Source organism: Mustela lutreola, chromosome 13 (assembly GCF_030435805.1).
Source record: "Mustela lutreola isolate mMusLut2 chromosome 13, mMusLut2.pri, whole genome shotgun sequence".
NCBI classification, from domain to species: Eukaryota; Metazoa; Chordata; class Mammalia; order Carnivora; family Mustelidae; genus Mustela; species Mustela lutreola.
Genome location: NC_081302.1, coordinates 44,537,595 through 44,556,734, shown reverse-complemented (window position 1 = coordinate 44,556,734; position 19,140 = coordinate 44,537,595).

The following is a 19,140-nucleotide window of genomic DNA, read 5'->3' as shown; positions in this document are numbered from 1 at the left end:
CTCTCTAGCTCCATCCAAGTCATTGTAAATGGTTAATTTGTAGTTCGAATGATGGTATAATTGCAAATAAGGATAATTCCAAAAGATGCATAATACTGTAGAAGTCATTGATACCTAGATGATAGCTGATGAGAAAACTGAAAAATGTCAAGTAAGAATACAGAACGCTGGATTAATTCTACCCTTTATGTGGTTATATAGAGGTTATACAACATTTCAGAATGGCTTCATTGAAATAAGTGTTGGGGGTTAAGTTAGATTTCTCTGAGTTAATTATATACATTTTAGGAAGACATTATAATATGATGAAAGTGTGATGACATTATATAAATGTTCAGACTAATTAATATATAACACATGTATCAATTATAAGATTAAGCTGAGATAGAAGTATTTGATTCTCTCTCTATATATGTTTCTAGTACCAGGAGCCATTACTTCTGATAAGTGTGGTTCCTGGAGTCCCAGCGTAAATTAACAGAACATAATGATCTTTTGTCCAGCCAAGTCTTACAAAATGCTGATGATGACATGACTTGCCAGTGTCAGAAAATATCGAGACTTGGAAAAATAAATTAAAAATGCTTTAAATTCTATTGTTCATTACTTTCCCCTCATTGCTCCCATTTTTACCACTTACAGTTCCTTACAACTTCACAAGACAAAAAGCTTTCTTATTATATCTTACCCAGAGTTCTTGACTCATTCAATATTTAATAATACACAAAAAGTGCAGAGCTACTTGTATTTTACATACCAGCAAAATGTTTTCTTATCAGATAATGTATATTAGAACAGAAGAATGCAGTTAGCTAGCAAGGAAAGGAATGGCATTTCCCCAACTTTGTGACCACTGAAAGCTATTTGATCTTTAGAACATGAATCGGGGAGAACTCAGTGGCAGATGATTTTTCTTTTGATTATAGTCTCTTCACATACTAACTATCTCTAATATTGCTATCACCTATAAAGTGTTCAATAGTGCATGAGCATTAAACTGATCCTTCACTGGCTAACAAAAGTTTACAATTTAAACTTAAAAGTTAGGCAGTTTTCAAAGAACACAACAAAGAGTGGACATTTTAATCTACTTGACATTGCTGCCTATAAAAGATTTAGAAAAAGTCTTGCTCAAATGTGTGTCATAAAGAGAAGCAAAACCAAACCAAGCAAACTAAACAACTACTGAGAACTGTAACAAGACTTTTAGTTTGTTACTCTCAGAAGCCGGTAAATAGAAATCATTTAGATTCAAAATGTGCTTTTCCTGTTCTCCTTTTTAATTCCTCATTTGCTGAGGAATTGTTTTCCATATCAAGGAAAGTATTATAGATCTGACAAACCCATTCCATGGCTATTAGTGATCCACACAATGTTAGAAGATGTAGGAATTGAATATGTGTGATAGAATAAAATATATATCATTAAACAGGAAACTGAGTCCTAGAGATGGTAGATGGTCTATTTTTTATTTTATTTTTTATTATTTACCTAACTTGTCACATAATTTGTTGAAATAATTAACAACTGGCCTTTGCTTATAAATAAAAAGTATTATCTCCCTACTCACAAACTCCCTGGCTTGGGTCCCCATTCATATCAAGCCCTGATCCAAAACTGCCCTTATCACTATTATTAATATTTAAGATTGTATTTATTTATATGTCAGACAGATATCACAAATAGGCAGAGAGACAGGCAGAGAGAGAGAGGGGAAAGTAGGCTCCCTATTGAGCAGAGAGCCAGATAGGGCACTTGATCCCAGGACCCTGAGATCATGACCTGAGCCGAAGGCAGCGGCTTAACCCACTGAGCCACCCAGGCACCCCCTGCCCTTGTTATTTTAAAACCCTCCGAGGTTCACAACTATTCTGCTCTTTGCTCTTTTACCTTTTCCTAATACAGGGAGTGACTTTCTCCCTTGGAGTACACCGGCTCTCTTCTCTGAACCGTGTTCAACCAGTGACTATATTCCACTACTGTGTCGTTGCAGAGATTTTTCCATTTTAGATCAGTTTTAATATTATAAAGAGTTGGGTTTTTTTTATGACTAAATAAATTTCTGATTTCAGATTTTATTGCAGTATTACTTTAGCCTAAAATAATTCTATACACAAATTCCTTGAAGCATTTACCTCAACTGCTTTTTCTGAAGAATAGGGAATGAACACATTGTAGGAATGAAAATTATTAAGGCATCCATTTAGTTATTGAATGAAATATCAAGGTGCCTGTAATATATCACATACTGTGCCAAGAACTGTGGCTCAAGAAAGATCGAACTGTCCTCTGTCCTTTTTATTTACTGCGAGGAGGTCAAATCAATAATAATGGTACAATACTCATAAATGTGCTCTGCAACAAGTGTAGTAGGATCACTGAAGGAAGTGGCTTTTTACCTGGATACATAAGAAATGCTTCAGGGAAGATGTAAAGAGATCTTGCAACAAATTTTTATGATAATTGAGTTCTTTGTGAAACATGAAGAAGCAGAGGAATACATTGTTTTAGTGAATTGCTAATGTTGCTCAGCTTCTTAATGATAATTCAGAACTATAATTTAAGTCAGGGATGATAATCTTAAAAATCTCAGGAGTCTCTAAAGAGAGTACAGGATGAGAAATGAAATATACAGCCTTACATTCCTTGTGTGAGTGGACGCACTGGAATGACTAGAGAATAAGCAGAATCCAGCCAGGAGTCTCGATTTTTAAGTAAAATGTTGGCTCAGATTTTTGGTTGTTTGTGGATTTGGTAAAGTTGTTTGAGCCAAACGAATCTCTCCGTAGGCTAATACATTGTCACCATTTTGGAAATTTACAGAGATTTTCAAATTATGCAATGATTCTGCCCCTTTATACTCCTTGAGACTTCTTACCAAGGGCAAGAAATGATAAATATACATTAATGAAACTGATAAAATAATAATAAATCCTTATTCTTTTGGCATTTAAAAAATTTAAAAGACTTCAGTTTTACATAGTTACTTTGATGACCTTATCCACTGTCTTCTCTATAAAGCAAGTATATCCTTAGGCAATTCTTGGATAAATTTTGTCCCATACACACTACATTTGTATGGTTATAGGAAAAATAATCGAGCCAAGCCTAGCATAACAAGGAATTTGATGATCCTTAGTGTAAATGTGTTACATTTTCTGATTAATAAAATTATACCATTTTTATAAGTATTATTTGACAGTCCGTGGCTCATAGACAATTATTACTCTTCTGATATTTTTAATGAGGACTAGAACATGATAGCCTCTTAGAATCCACGCACTCAACAAATCAAAGATGGTCTATGGCCTTCAGTGGAGCTGAGCCTCTTAAGATTAATCAAATGTCTTTAAATCTTTCTCCATAACAAAGAGATGATTGATTCAACTTCAGTTTGAGAAATGACTAGGAGTTCACAAATCTAGTACTCAGCACCACTATATGGTTTGGTTGTTAAATGATTTCTCTCTCTTTTTCCCCTTTTTTGTAAAGAGGAAGAAAAAGTTAAAAAAAAATCCCATTTGGCTGGTAAAGAATTTTCTATTTCAAAGGTAATTTGTTCTTTCAGGACTATCAGCAATATGGCTTTTTTCATATCCACCTTTACCTTGGACTCAGCAGTCTTGTTTTATAAGCTGTTCACACAAATTCTACCTGTGAGGACAAAGTGTTTTTAGATTTCTGGTGAACAGTAGTTTATTTTCTAAGGTATTTAGTATAATTCTGAATCCTTTTTTCAACACCATTGACAATGACTATACTGATTTTTTTGTTCTTTCTCATTTAAGTTTTTTATATTCTTCTGATAACATTTATATTTTACAAAATAATGAAATTATTTTTTTAAGCTGTAGTTTATAAGTGGCTTCAATATCTTAAAAATTTTGAGTTACCCCTCTATGCTTTTTTTTGTAAATAATGTAAAAATCACAGATATTAAATTCTGAGTCTTTCCACAGAATTTTAGGATTCATTTAGCATTCTTTCAAAAATACGCCCTCTTGTTCTGGTGTACATTCAAGCATTATGTTGCCCTAGAGCTTTTTCTAAACCATCTAGAAAGCTGTAGACAAATAGTCATTATTTCTCCAATATCTTCTTCTCTGTTGGATATTGTCCTGTTTTTTGACAGTCCATAATGAATTATGGGCTTTGAAATTTTTAAATATTTTATTCCCTAGTATTTTTCTTCACCCCATGTTTGTGCATGTTGTTATTTTGTCAATTTAGAGTACTATTCTTGAATATTATGTCACTTCTGTTGGGTGCTATTAAGCATTTATCATTTCTTCTGTTAGCCTACAGGTAGTATTCCTTGGAGACATGTAAAATAACAAAAACCCTTGGCTTACATCATTTGACAAACAATTTCTTATTTTTTACAAAGCACTTTTGCTCAGAGACAGATAAAATGGATTTATTGAATATTTATTTGAGTCTATGGGAATTGAAAATAAAATGTAAATTCATTGTAAGGCATCAGGCAAAACAGAACTGCATTTCCAGTATGCAACAAAGAGTATATCAAGTATAATGGAGTTGACATTTCTACATGTGGCAATACAGTATTTAAAGATTTTTTTATAAAATTCAGCATTAAGATTATAAATACAAAGTAGATCCAAGCCGTGTAATACTAATGGTGGATTTTAAAATAATCTAGAATCACATTTCTCATATAAAAATGACATGAATTTGAATTCATAAATACATAATGTTCACCTAAATTGTGCCCTAGGCAACTGAATCTTATTTTAAAATTCAGCAGTTTAGTTTTAAATCAAGCTTTAATTGAAACTAACTTTTCTCCTTTTAGTATATATAAAAAGTTATATTTTTCAGCTTTTTATGACTACCAAATAGTATTAGCAATTCTGCACATGTGGATAGATTAATGTTATGCTGGTTTGATGAATGTCAACATTTTTATAATTAAATCATTGGTTTTTACTTCCTGATTTATCAGAATTTTAAACTCAGAGTGTATGTGTTGCTCTAAAACAGGACATCTAAGTTTAGTTTTCCAATAAGTTGTATAATCAAAGATTATGAGCCCTTCTATCTATATAATCAAGAGGAACGTTAAAGTCCGTTATATCCCAAACTGGGCTTTTTTCTTGTACATCGACAAAGTTCAAGTCATTTCTAATTTTATTCTTGGAAAAAATATAACTATCTACTCATATATTCAAGTCCCAAACTTTTAACTAGTCAAAACACCACTGCCTTAGTCATTCTTACTTCTTATCTATTCCCTCTCATTCAGTCAACAGTCACTAGGGTTCAAGACCTGGTTTCATTAACTATTAATATTCTGCCACTTGAAATGCACAAATCTTAATAATTTTGATTAATGGATAAACCTGTTTTTTCTAACCTGTTTGAAGTTACAAGCCAGAAAATTCCATCTTGTAAGTTCCTTTACCCTTCAGAGGATATGGTACCATGTATATAAGTATGTATATGCATGTATATAAGTTCATATTAATGTATATAAGTATTGATGTACATATAAACATATATGAGTAATTATATAAACATGTATATAAGTATATATATCCATGTATAAACATGTGTATAAACATGTATATAAGTATGTATGCCCATATTCATTTATTTGTCATCTTTTGACTGCTCTAGAAATTTATATAAATGGAGTCATGTATTTTTTGTGCCTAGTTTTTTAATTCAATTTAATTTTTTTTGGTGCCCAGCATAATATCTGTAAAAGTTGCCCATGTTGTTTTATGTGGCAGTATTTTTTTTAAATCTCTGAGTGTATATCCTTGTGCAAATATGCCAGAGATTAGAGTTTTGTTCTCCTATAGGTAGACCTTTTGGTTGTTTCCAGTTTGGGCTGTTATAAATAAAGTTGAGTATTTTCATTTCTCCTGGGTAAATACCTACCTACACATGGTGTCTGTAATCAAAGTATAAGAGTGTATTTTAGTTTGTAAGGTACTGAAAAATAATTTTCAAAGCATTTGTAAATTTTGTGCTCTCACTAGCAAATATGTAAGAGTTCTGATTTCTCCTCCTTTTCACTAACATTTGGTGCTGTGTGTATTTTTAGTTTTAACCATTCTAAAGGGTATATCATTTCCCTGATGACTAATGATATTAGCTCTTCTTTATGTCTTTGTCATTCATATATATTTTTAAGAGCCTATTCAAGTCTTTGGTTCATTTTTAATTAAAAAAAAGTTCTCGGTCTTTTTCTTATCAACTCATAGAGTCTGGTACCAGACATTTGTCAGATAGATGTTTTCAAGTATATTCTTCCCATCTGTGGAATATCTCTTAATTCTCTCTCTCTCTCTCTCTTTTTTTTGGTTTTATTTATTTATTTGACAGAGAGAGAGATCACAAGTAGGAAGAGAGGCAGGCAGCTCCCTGCTGAGCAGAGAGCCTGACCTGGGGCTTGATCTCAGGACCCTGAGATCATGACCTGAGCCAAAGGCAGAGGCTTAACCCTCTGAGCTACCCAGGTGCCCCTCTCTTAATTCTCTTAACGGTATACTGTTGATGTACCAATCTTCAGTCTCTCTTTTATTCTTCTAAAGGCACTGCTGAATTTAGTAACTTTATGGAGAAAACAATTTTATATTTCATTTTTCTATTTATTTGGATGTTATTTGTTTCTCCTTCCCACAATTTAAAACAGAAGCATAGATAACTTATATTAAGCCTTTATTTAAGGATACAATTTTTGTTTAATACTTCAGTTTCATCCCACATATTTAAAAATGTGTTTTCTTTATAATTTAGGCTAAAACACTATTTAGTTTCCCTTTTGATTTCTTCTTTAATGCAAAGGTTATTATATATAAATATGTGTATATATATATGTATGTAATGTAAATAGATATACTTCTATGCCCTTTGAGTAAATAACAAAAAGTCAAAATTTAAGAAAAAACTAAAAAAATGAAAAATGACCCAAGGCTTAGATAGGCACTTAAAAAAGATGTATGGATAACAAATAAAGGAAGATACAGAGAAGTGTTTAAAAGTCACTAGGGAGAGGAGGAGTTAAGATGGTGGAAGAGTAGCAGGCTGAGATGACACCAGGTAGCAGAAGATCAGCTAGATAGTCTATCAAACCATTCTGAACACCTACAAATCCAATAGGAGATTGAAGAAAAGAAGAGCTGCAATTCTAGAAACAGAAAATCAACCACTTTCTGAAAGGCAGGACCTGTAGAGAAGTGAATCCAAAGCGGCGGGAAGATAGACCCCGGGGGGAGGGGCCGGCCCCCGTAAGCAGTGGAGCAATGAAGCACAAAATCAGAATGTTTAAAAGTTTGCTCCACTGAGGTACATCACTCCAGAGGCTAAGCCAGGGTGAAGCCCACGCAGGGACAGCGTGGTATTAGGTCCCACAGGGTCACAGAAGGATTGGGGGTGTCTGAGTGTCATAGAGCTCACAAGTATTAGAGCAGGGAAGCCAGACAAGGAGACAGAGCCAAGGAGTGAGCTCTCAACTCAGGGTCATCTTAAACTGTGATCTGTGGCATAGTCAAACCACTTTTCTTTGAGCAGAGACCCCAAAAGATCCGGGGAGACCCCCCTGGAAGAGCAGAGGGATCTGCTGGCTTTGAAGGCTCTGGGGGGGGGGACTGTGTGCCAGAGACAGAGACGCTTGGTCACAGACTGGGTGAGCTTGGAGTGTGGCAGGAGGCCAGGGAGATGGGAGTGATTGAGTGCTTTTTTCTGAGGGTGCACTGAGGAGTGGGGTCCCAAGGTCTCTGCTCCTCCGGGCTAGAGACTGGGAGGCTTCCATTTTCATTCCTGTCCTCCAGAACTCTACGGAAAGCATTCAGGGAACAAAAGCTCCCCAAAATGAACCTGAGATGATTACTTCGCCTGACCCCTGGTAAGGGTGGGGCAATTCCACTTCCAGCAAAGACACTTGAGAATCACTACCACAGGCCCCTCCTGCAGAAGATCAGCAAGAAATCCAGCCAAGACCAAGTTCACTTATCAAGAAGAACAGCGGAATTCCAGAGGAGGAGAAAGCAAAGCATGGAATTCATGGCTTTCTCCCCATGATTCTTAAGTCTTTCAAAGTTAATTAATTTTTTTAGTTTTATTTTTTTCCTATGCTAAACTTTTTTTTAACTTTTACTCTTTCCTCTTAACATTTTTAAACTAGTTTATCTTTACAATACCTTTTATAAAAAAAAAAAAAAACTCTTTTGAAACTTCATTATTATAGCCATATTTTATCTTTCATTGTATCTAACTTTATTTTTTTGTATACACATAGGGTTTTTTCTTCTAAAAAACATTTGGGGTACAACTTTTTCTAATAGTTCAAAACATACCCTAGGCACAGGGCTTCCTTCTAGTGTCCAGGCTCAGCAAATTCTCTCCACTTTCTTTTTGGTTCCCCCAACCAACTTATCTTATCAATTCCATTTTTTAGAATTAAAAAAAAATTTCATCTTTATAATCATATTCCATCCCTTCATCGTGTTCACCTTTATTGTGTGTGTGTGTTTATTTACATATATATAGTTTTTCTCTTTTTTTAAATTTATTTATTTGACAGAGAGAGAGATCACAAGTAGGCAGAGAGGAAGGCAGAAAGAATGGGGGAAGCAGGCTCCCTGCTGAGCAGAAAGCCCGATGTGGGGCTCAATCCCAGGACCCCGAGATCATGACCTGAGCCAAAGGCAGCTGCTTAACCCACTAAGCAACCCAGGTGCCCCTATATATACGGTTTTTCATTCTTTAAAATTTTGGTAGGTAATTCCTTCTAGGAGACCAAAATACTCCCAAAGTAAAATGGGTGACTCTGTTCTATTCAACATTCTAATATATATGTATTTTCTTTTTTTAATTATTTTTTTCTGAACTACTTTTTACCCCCTATCTTTCCCCCATGATTTGGGGTCTCTTCTGATTTGGTTAAAGCACATTTTCCTGGGGTCTTTGCTACCCTTTTAGTATTTTATTCACTCCTTCATATATTCTTATCTGGATAAAATGAAAAGATGGAAAAAATCACCACACAAAAAAAGAAGAATGGGCAGTATTGAATGCTAGGGACCTAACCAATACAGACATTGGTAATATGTCAGATCTAGAGTTCAGAATGATGATTCTCAAGATGCTAGCTCGGCTCAAAAAGGACATGGAAGATTTTAGAGAAACTCTGTCTGGAGAAATAAAAGCCCATTCTGGAGAAATAAAACAACTAAAATCTAACCAAGTTGAAATAAAAAATGTTATTAATGAGGTGCAATAAAAAGTGGAGGCTCTTTCTGCTAGGATAAATGAGGCAGAAAAGAGAATTGGTGTTATAGAAGACCAAATGACAGAGAATAAAGAAGCTGAGCAAAAGAGAAACAAACAACTACTGGACCATGAAAGGAGGATTCGAGAGATAAGTGATTCCATAATATGAAACAGCATTAGAATAATTGGGATTCCAGAAGAAGATGAAAGAGAGAGGTGGGCAGATGGTATATTGGAGTGAATTATAGTAGAGAATTTCCCTAATGTGGAAAAGGGACCAAGCATCAAAATCCAGGAGGCACAGAGAACCCCCCTCAAAATCAAGAAAAGTAGATCCACACCCCATCATCTCATAGTAAAATGTATAAGACTTAGTGACAAAGAGAAAACTTTGAAAATAGCCTGGGACAAAAAGTCTGTAACATACAGTGGTCAAATATTAGATTGGCAGTGGACTTATCCACAGAGATCTGGCAGTCCAGAAAGAAGTGGCATGATATATTCAGAACACTAAACAAGAAAAACATGCAGCCAAGAATACTATATCCAGGTAGGCTATCATTGAAAATAGAAGGAGAGATAAAAAGCTTCCAGGACAAACAAAACCTAAAAGAATTTGTGAACACCAAACCAGCTTTACAGGAAATATTGAAAGGGGTCCTCTAAGCAAAGAGAGAGCCAAAAAGTAGTAGACCAGAAAGGAACATAGACAATACATCATAATAGCCACCTTACTGTCAATATAGTGGCACTAAATTCCTATCTCTCAGTAGTTACCCTGAATGTAAATGGGCTAACTGCCCCAATCAAAGGATACAGAGTATCAGAATGGATTAAAAAAAAATCAATATGCTGTCTATAAGAAACTCATTTTAGACCCAAAGACACCTCCAGATTTAATGTGAGGGGGTGGAAAACCATTTACCAATGTAATTGTCATCAAAAGAAACCTGGGGTGGCAATCCTTATATCAGATCAATTAGATTTTAAGCCAAAGTCTATAGTAAGAGATGGGGAAGGACACTATATCATACTCAAAGGGTCTGTCCAACAAGAAGATCTAACAATTTTAAATATCTATGCCCCTAACATGGGAGAAGCCAACTATAAAAACCAAGTAATAAAATCAAAGAAACACATCGACAATAATACAAAAATAGTAGGGGACTTTAACACTACCCTCACTGAAATGGACAGATCATCCAAGCAAAAGATTAACAAGGAAATAAAGGCCTTAAACGACACACTGGACCAGATGGACATCACAGATATATTCAGAGCATTCCATCCCAAAGCAACAGAATATACATTCTTCTCTACAGAACATGGAACATTCTCCAGAAAAGATCACATCCTGGGTCATAAATCAGGTCTCAACCAGTATCAAAAATTTGGAATCATTCCCTGCATATTTTTAGACCACAATGCTCTGAAGCTAGAACTCAATCACAAAAAGAAATTTGGAAAGAACCCAAATACATGGAGACTAAAGAGCATCCTTCTAAATAATGAATGGGTCAACCAGGAAATTAAAAAAGAATTGAAAAAGTTCATGGAAACAAATGATAGTGAAAACACAATGGTTCAAAATCTGTGGGACAAAGCAAAGGCAAGCCTGAGAGGAAAATATATAGCAATACAAGCCTTTCTCAAGAAACAAGAAAGGTCTCAAATATACAACCTAACCCTACACCTAAAGGAGCTGGAGAAAGACCAAAAAAGAAAGCCTAAACCTAGCAGGAGAAGAGAAATAATAAAGATCTGAGCAGAAATCAATGAAACAGAAACCAAAAAAATAGTAGAAGAAATCAGTGAAACTAGGAGCTGGTTCTTTGAATTAATTGAAGAATTAATAAGATTGATAAGCCCCTGGCCAGACTTATCCAAAAGAAAAGAGAAAGGACACAAATAAATAAAATCATGAACGAAAGAGGAGAGATCACAGGCAACATCAAAGAAATACAATCATAAGAACATATTATGAGCAACTACACGCCAGCAAATTTCACAATCTGGAAGAAATGGATGCATTCCTAGAGATATATAAACTACCAAACTGAACCAGGAAGAAATAGAAAACCTGAACAGACCCATAACCAGTAAGTAGACTGAAGTAGTCATCAAAAATCTCCCAACGAACAAGAGTCCAGGGTCAGATGGCTTTCCAGGGGAATTCTACCAAACATTTAAAGAAGATTTAATTCCTATTCTCCTGAAACTGTTCCAGAAATAGAAATGGAAGAAACGCTTCCAACTCATTTTATGAGGCCAGCATTACCTTGATCCCAAACCAGACAAAGATCCAATCAAAATAGAGAATTACTGACCAATATCCTTGATGAACACAGATGCAAAAGTTCTCACCAAAATTCTGGCCAATAGAATTGAACAGTACATTAAAAGGATTACTCACCACGACCATGTGGGATTTATGCTAGGGCTGCAAGTTTGGTTCAACATCTGCAAATCAATCAATGTGATACAATACATTAATAAAAGAAGAACAAGAACCTTAGGATACTCTCAATAGATGCTGAAAAAGCATTTAACAAACTATAGCATCCTTTCTTAATTAAAACTCTTCAAAGTGTAGGGATAGAGGGTACATACCTCAATATCATCAAAGCCATCTATCAAAAACCCACCGCAATTACCATTCTCAAGATAAAAACAGAGCTTTTCTGCTAAGGTCAGGAACATGGCAGGGATGTCCGTTATCACCACTGCTAATCAACATAGTAGTAGAAGTCCTAGCCTCGGCAATCAGACAACAAAAAGAAATGAAAGTCATCCAAATCGGCAAAGAAGAAGTCAAACTCTCACTCTTTGCAGATGATACTTCACGTGGAAAACCCAAAAGACTCCACTGCAAAATGGCTAGAACTCAAAGAGGAATTCAGTAACATGTCCACATATAAAATCAATGCACATAAATCAGTTGCAGTTCTATACACTAATAGCAATAGAGAGGAAAAATAAATTAAGGAGTTGATCCCATGTATAATTGCACCCAAAAGCACAAGACACCTAGGAATAAACCTAACCAAAGAGGCAAAGAGGTTTTTTGTACTCAGAAAACGAAACAGTACTCATTAAAGAAATTGAGGAAGACACACAAAAAATGGAAAAATGTTCCAAGCTCATGTATTGGAAGAACAAATATTGTGATAATGTCTATGCTACGTAAAGCATTCTACACATTTAATGCAATCCTTACCAAAATACCATCAACTTTTCTCAAAGAAATGGAACAAATAAACCTAAAATTTATATGGAGCCAGAAAAGGCCCTGAATTGCCAGAAGAATGTTCAGAAAGAAAACCAAAGTTGGCAACATCACAATTTCAGACTTCAAGATCTATTACAAAGCTGTCATCATCAAGGCAGTATGATACTGCCACAAAAACAGAACTTAAATCAATGCAACAGAATGGAGAGCCCAGAAGTAGACCCTGAATTCTATGGCCAAACTAATCTTCAACAAAGCAGAAAAGAATGCCCAATGGAAAAAAGACAGTCTCTTCAACAAATGTTGGGAAAACTGGACAGCCACATGCAGAAGAATGAACCTGGACCATTTCCTTACACTACACACAAAAATAGACTAAAAAATGGATGAAAGACCTCACTGTGAGACAGGAATCCATCAAAATCCTTGAGGAGAACACAGGCAGCAACTTCTCTAACCTCAGCTGCAGCAACTTCTTCCTAGAAACATTGCCAAAGGCAAGGGAAGCAAGGGGTAAAAATGAATTATTGGGACTTCATCAAGATCAAAAGCTTTTGCACAGCAAAGGAAACAGTTAACAAAATAAAAAGAGAACTGACAGAATGGAAGAAGATACTTGAAACCATGTATCAGATAAAGGGCTAGTATTCAAAATCTATAAAGAACTTATCAAACTCAACAACCAAAGAACAAATAATCCAATTAAGAAATGGGCAGAGGATATTAACAGACATTTCTGGAAAGAAGACATCCAGATGGCCAACAGACACATGAAAAAGCGCTCCATATCACTCGGCATCAGGGAAATAATACAAATCAAAACCACAATGAGATACCACCTCACACCAGTCAGAATGGCTAAAATTAACAAGTCAAGGAATGACAGATGCTGGCGAGGATGCGGAGAAAGGGGAATCCTCCCACACTGTTGGTGGGAATGCAAGCTGGTGCAAGCAGTCTGGAAAACAGCATGGAGGTTCCTCAAAAATTGAAAATAGAGCTACCCTATGACCCAGCAATTGCACTACTGGGTATATACCCTAAAGATACGAATGGGGCACGTGCACCCAAATGTTTATAGCAGCCTTGTCCACAATAGCCGAACTATGGAAAGAACCTAGATGTCCATCAACGGATGAATGGATAAGAAGTGGTATATATACACAATGGAATACTATGCAGCCATCAAAAGTAATGAAATCTTGCCATTTGTGATGACGTGGATGGAACTTGAGGGTATTATGCTTAGCAAAATAAGCCATTCAGAGAAGGACAATTATCATATGCTCTCCATGATGTGAGGAAGTTGAGAGGCAGTGTGGGGGCTTTGGTAGAGTAGGAAAACAATAAATGAAACAAGATAGGATCGGGAGGCAACAAACCATAAGAAACTCTTAATCTCACAAAACAAATTGAGGGTTGCCGGGGGGAGTGGGTGGTGAGGTTATGGACATTGGGGAAGGTATATGCTATTATGAGTGCTGTGAAGTATGTAAACCTGGTGATTCACAGACCGTTACCCTGGGGCTAATAATACATTATGTGTTAATTAAAAGAAGTTTTTAAAAAAAGTCATTAGGGAATTGAAATCCACACAATAATGTTATACTACTATATAATTTTAGAATTACACAAAAACTAAAAATACATGAGGGCTCTGATTATTAAACATCTGCCTTTGGTTCAGGTCATGATCCCTGGGGACTCAGCCCCACATCTCACTCCCTGCTCAGTAGGGAGTCTGCTTCTCCTCCTTTTTTTTTTTTTTTTTAAAGATTTTATTTATTTATTTGACAGAGAGAGAGAGATCACAAGTAGGCAGAGCAGCAGGCAGAGACAGAGGAGAAGCAGGCTCCCTGCTGAGCAGAGAGCTGGAAACAGGGCTCGATCCCAGGACCCTGAGATCATGACCTGAGCTGAAGGCAGAGGCTTTAACCCACTGAGCCACCCAGGTGCCCCTCTGCTTCTCCTTCTGCCTCTACTCCTGCCCTTGCTTGTGTCTCATACTCTCTCTGTCAAATAAATTAAATCTTAAAAAAATTAAAAATACACATAACATCAAGTGTTAATGAACATACAGAACAATTAGAGCTCTCATACATTGCTAGTGAGAATGTAAATGTATATAATTTTCTAATATTTAGAATTTTTTGAGAATTCTACTTTTAATTTCAAGTAAGCCCAGGGTAGTCAAGGGATATATCTTATATGATTTGGAATTTTAAATGTATTCAGATATTAGGGCGTAATATGGTCCTATTGCTGCATATGCATATACAGAGTTTATTCTGTTGTTGCAATTAGTGTTTTGTAAAGAGGTCAGTTAGGTTAAGCTGGTTGATCAAATTTTCTATATTCTTACTGTTTTCTGTATTTTCTAACATTCTTGGAGAAGGGTTTTGAAATCTCTAGCTATAATTGTGGATTCTTCAATTTCTTCTTGGAGTTTAATTTATTTAAAGTATTTTGAAATTGTGTTATTATTTTCATAAATATTTAGAATTGTTTTTTCTCTTGTTGAATTGATCCTTTTGTCATTATAAAATTATCTTTATTCCTAGAAATAGTCTTTGCTCTGACATATACTTTGTTGTTAATAGTCATCCCACTTTTCTTTCAATTAATATTATTATAATGTATCATTTTCTATTGTTTTAGTTCTAGATATTTGGGTATTTTTATTTAAAGTGTGTGTTTTCATAGACAGAATATTTTTGATTCTTATTTTTTTTCCACCTAATCTTAAATGCCTGCCTTTTAATTGGAGTATTTTATGTGCTTAAATTTAATGTGATTTTTGATATGACTAGTATTTTTATTCTTTTTCCTTCTTTTCCTGCCTTAGTTTGAATTGAGATTTTTAATTTCATTTCCAATTATACTGATAAAATTAATTTATTAAATAAGGTTAATTTATTAAAATTATTTTTTCTACTATGGTGGCTTCTCTACAACAGTTCTTTGTTGTGTTCTTTTGGTAGTTGCTTTAGGATTTCCTTGTATGTAGTTTTACTGTAACACAGTTTCTGTCTTCAGGTAACATACTATAATACATAGGGTATCAAAATTTTGCAGTGGCATACTTCATTTTCCCAACTCTATATCTTCATGTTAGTATTTCTCAGGTATTTTATTTTTATGTGTCATAAACCTCACACTGGATTTTTAATATTTGCACCTGAAAAATCAATTACCTTTTTGAATTTTTTTAATTATAAGATCTTTATTTACTATTTCCAGTTATTGTCATTCCCTTATGAAGATCCATATTTCCATCTAATATTATTTAGCTTCTGCTTCAAGAAATTCCTTAATATTTTTTAGTAGATGCATGTCACTGTGATTTTTTTAATCTTTTGTATATATGATAGTATCTCTTCATCTTTGTGTTTGAAATATATGTTTTCTAGGTATAAATTTTAGTTTGAAGGTATTTTTGTTTTGTTTTGTTTTTTTTCTTTCCATACTTTAAATACATCGTTTCAGATTTGTCTTATTTCTGTTGGCACCAAGACGAAATCTGTTGTCATTCTAACTGTATTTTCCTCTTTACAAAATGTCTTTAATTTCCTATTTTTAATGAGTTTTGAGCAATTTGATTATGATGTCCTTGGTATTGTTTACTTACTGTTGATTTTGCTTGGGGTTCATTGAACATTCTGAGTTAATGTGTCTAAATTATTATCAGATTTTTAATATTTTTAGCCATTATTTCTGCAGTTATTTCTTTCTCCTCTCTATATGCCTGTTGGGATGCTAATTATATAGATACATTTGGCTGCTTGATGTTGATCCATAACCCAGTGTTGCTTTGTTCCTCTTTTTTTCCCCTATCCCTCCCTCCTTTTCTTTTTCCTCTCTGATACATGTTGATAACTTCTCTCTGTGCATTAAGATAACTGATCTTTTATCTGCCATGTCTTATTTGCTATCAATTTCATCTAGTGTATATTTCATCTTAAGGAGACTGTGTATTTTTACCTTTAGAATTCAAATTGAATATTATCTCTGTATTTACCCATTTATACCTTTTATATTTCTAATGAATAGGGTTATGATTTCCTCTAACTTCTTGAATGTATGAATGTAGTTTTATTTTTTTATTTTTTTTTAAAGATTTTATTTATTTATCAGAGAGAGAAGGGGAGAGAGCGAGCACAGGCAGACAGAATGGCAGGCAGAGGTAGAGGGAGAAGCAGGCTCCCTGCTGAGCAAGGAGCCCGATGTGGGACTCGATCCCAGGATGCCGGGATCATGACCTGAGCCAAAGGCAGCTGCTTAACCAATTGAGCCACCCAGGCGTCCCATGAATGTAGTTTTAAATACTATTTTATTTTATTTATTTATTTTTTTAAAGATTTTATTTATTTATTTGACAGAGAGAAATCACAAGTAGTCGGAGAGGCAGGCAGAGAGAGAGGGAAGCAGGCTCCTGGCTGAGCAGAGAGCCCGATGCGGGACTCGATCCCAGGACCCTGAGATCATGACCTGAGCCGAAGGCAGCGGCTTAACCCACTGAGCCACCCAGGCGTCCCTTAAATACTATTTTAATCTACTTGTTTCCTAATCTAGGTCTGTTTACATTGATTTTTTTTTCCTTATGATGGGTTATCTTTTCTTGTTTCTTTCAATATCTTACAATATTTTATTGGAAATCAAGCTTTGTGTGTTGTATAGACTGGATATTCTTATGATTCTTTCAATTCTCTGGTAGTTTACCTTGGATAAGTTTCCTGAGACACAATTTTTTCTGAGGCGTGCTTAAAATGTAAAGGCTTGCCACTCAGGGCTTGAGCAGTCTGTAGTTTAGGGATGTTTTTCCCCTAATTACTGAAATGATGTCCTTCTATTGATTCTACTTGATTCTCCATGTTAAATAAGGTTTTTTTTTTCCCCCCCAAGTTAAAGGTGAGAATATGAAATTTACTCAGCCTGTGTGAGCAGTAGCAAAGACTTTTTTCTTTTTTTCCATTCTGGTGTTTTGTTTTTGTTTTTATTACCCACCTTTCCCCCTTTACTATGGTTAATTTCTCACATGTATGTGATGGTAGGTACTGAGCTCAACACTTTAGGGAGATTATTTACAGTTTTCCTGCGCTCTCTTGGTGCAGTTTTCTTCTTTGATAGCAGTTTCCACTTCTTCAGTTTTCTTATCCATACATGTTAGCTACCGTGGCCTCCAAGAGAATTCAGCTCTGTTGTTTCAGCTTAGGCAGACTTCCGGGATTTCTTTGGGCTTTCTGTTCTATGGACATCCAGAAGACTCCTTGCAGGCAGTAATAGAGAATAATTGTAGGGCTTAGCTTCTTTGTTTTCCTTCTTTAGAAGACACTGTTTTTCTCTGTTTTCAAATGCCAAAAGCTGTTTTTGTTTATTTTTATTCCATTGTTTTGTTTTTGTTGTTTATAGCAGGGGACAACTCTGGTCCCCATCCTACCATCATGGCCTTTAGAGAACTCTAATTTTAATTTTAAAGGACAGTTTTTGCCAGATATAGATTTTTTGCTTTGGCATATGTTCGTATTTCTCTCTAGATTTAAAAATGTAATTTCATTCTCTTCTTTTCTCCATTCTTTCTGATGAGTAGTTAGAAGTCAAATACATTTTAATTTTCCTGAATGTAATATGCTAATTTTCTCTGTATACTTTCAAGGTTTTGTCTCCATCTTTACATTTTGGCAGCATGATTTTGATTTGCCTAGGTGGAGTTAATCTGTATTTATCTCTCTCTGGTATATTCACCTCATTGAATTTTGGTGAATATCTAAGATTAAGGCTTTTACAATTTGGGGATGTTTTCAACTAGTGATTATGGACATTTTTTTTTCTATGCATTTACTCTCTTCTTTCTTCCTAGAACTCCAGTTACATGAATGTTTGATCCTTGGTATCGTCCCACATGTCACTGAGAGTCTTTTTTTTTTTTCCCTTGAATCTTTTTTTTCCTCTCTGACTTTTCATTGAATTATTTCTGATATTTTTTTCAAGTCTCATGACTCCATCATCTACCATCTACAAATTGGCACAGCAGATGACTTAGTTTTATAGTTCTAATTGCAACATCTTGGTTCTTGGGTTCATTCTCTTATGACTTTTTTTTTTCTCTATTATGATATATTGTTCTGCTTCTTTACAAGATTAGTGAATTTGTATATTGACTATTACAGCTGTTATATTGTACAAGTTCTGAAACCTATGATGTTTTTCTGAAGAATATTTATTTTTCTTCTAGTAGATAGTTACCTGATCAAATGCCAGACCATGCCTCCCTTAGATGGCTGGCAGTTAAAATATCCACTCAATGATTTTAACTTTCTGCTTGTTTTTACAGTCCCTTTTATACTCCTCTGCATGTGCATTGTTTAGTAATAAGCTGAATATTTGGTGGAGTTTATATGCATAACTTCATGTTTCCCACAACTGTGACTGCCTTCCATTACTTGTCTAACTTTTTACTTACTCTGCTTATTCTGACAAGTGTCTCTGACCCCTCAAGATAGTAAAGCTACAAGCTTGCCCCCAACTCCAGCAAGGTTTGTAGGTTTGTAGAGAAATTTCCTACATTGAAAAGTTCCAAACTGGCAAATCTCCCTCATTGTAGTTCTCTTCTTTCAAAACTAAATTTTTGCTATGGAATGGTTTTGCCGCTCACCTGTCACACCCTTCCC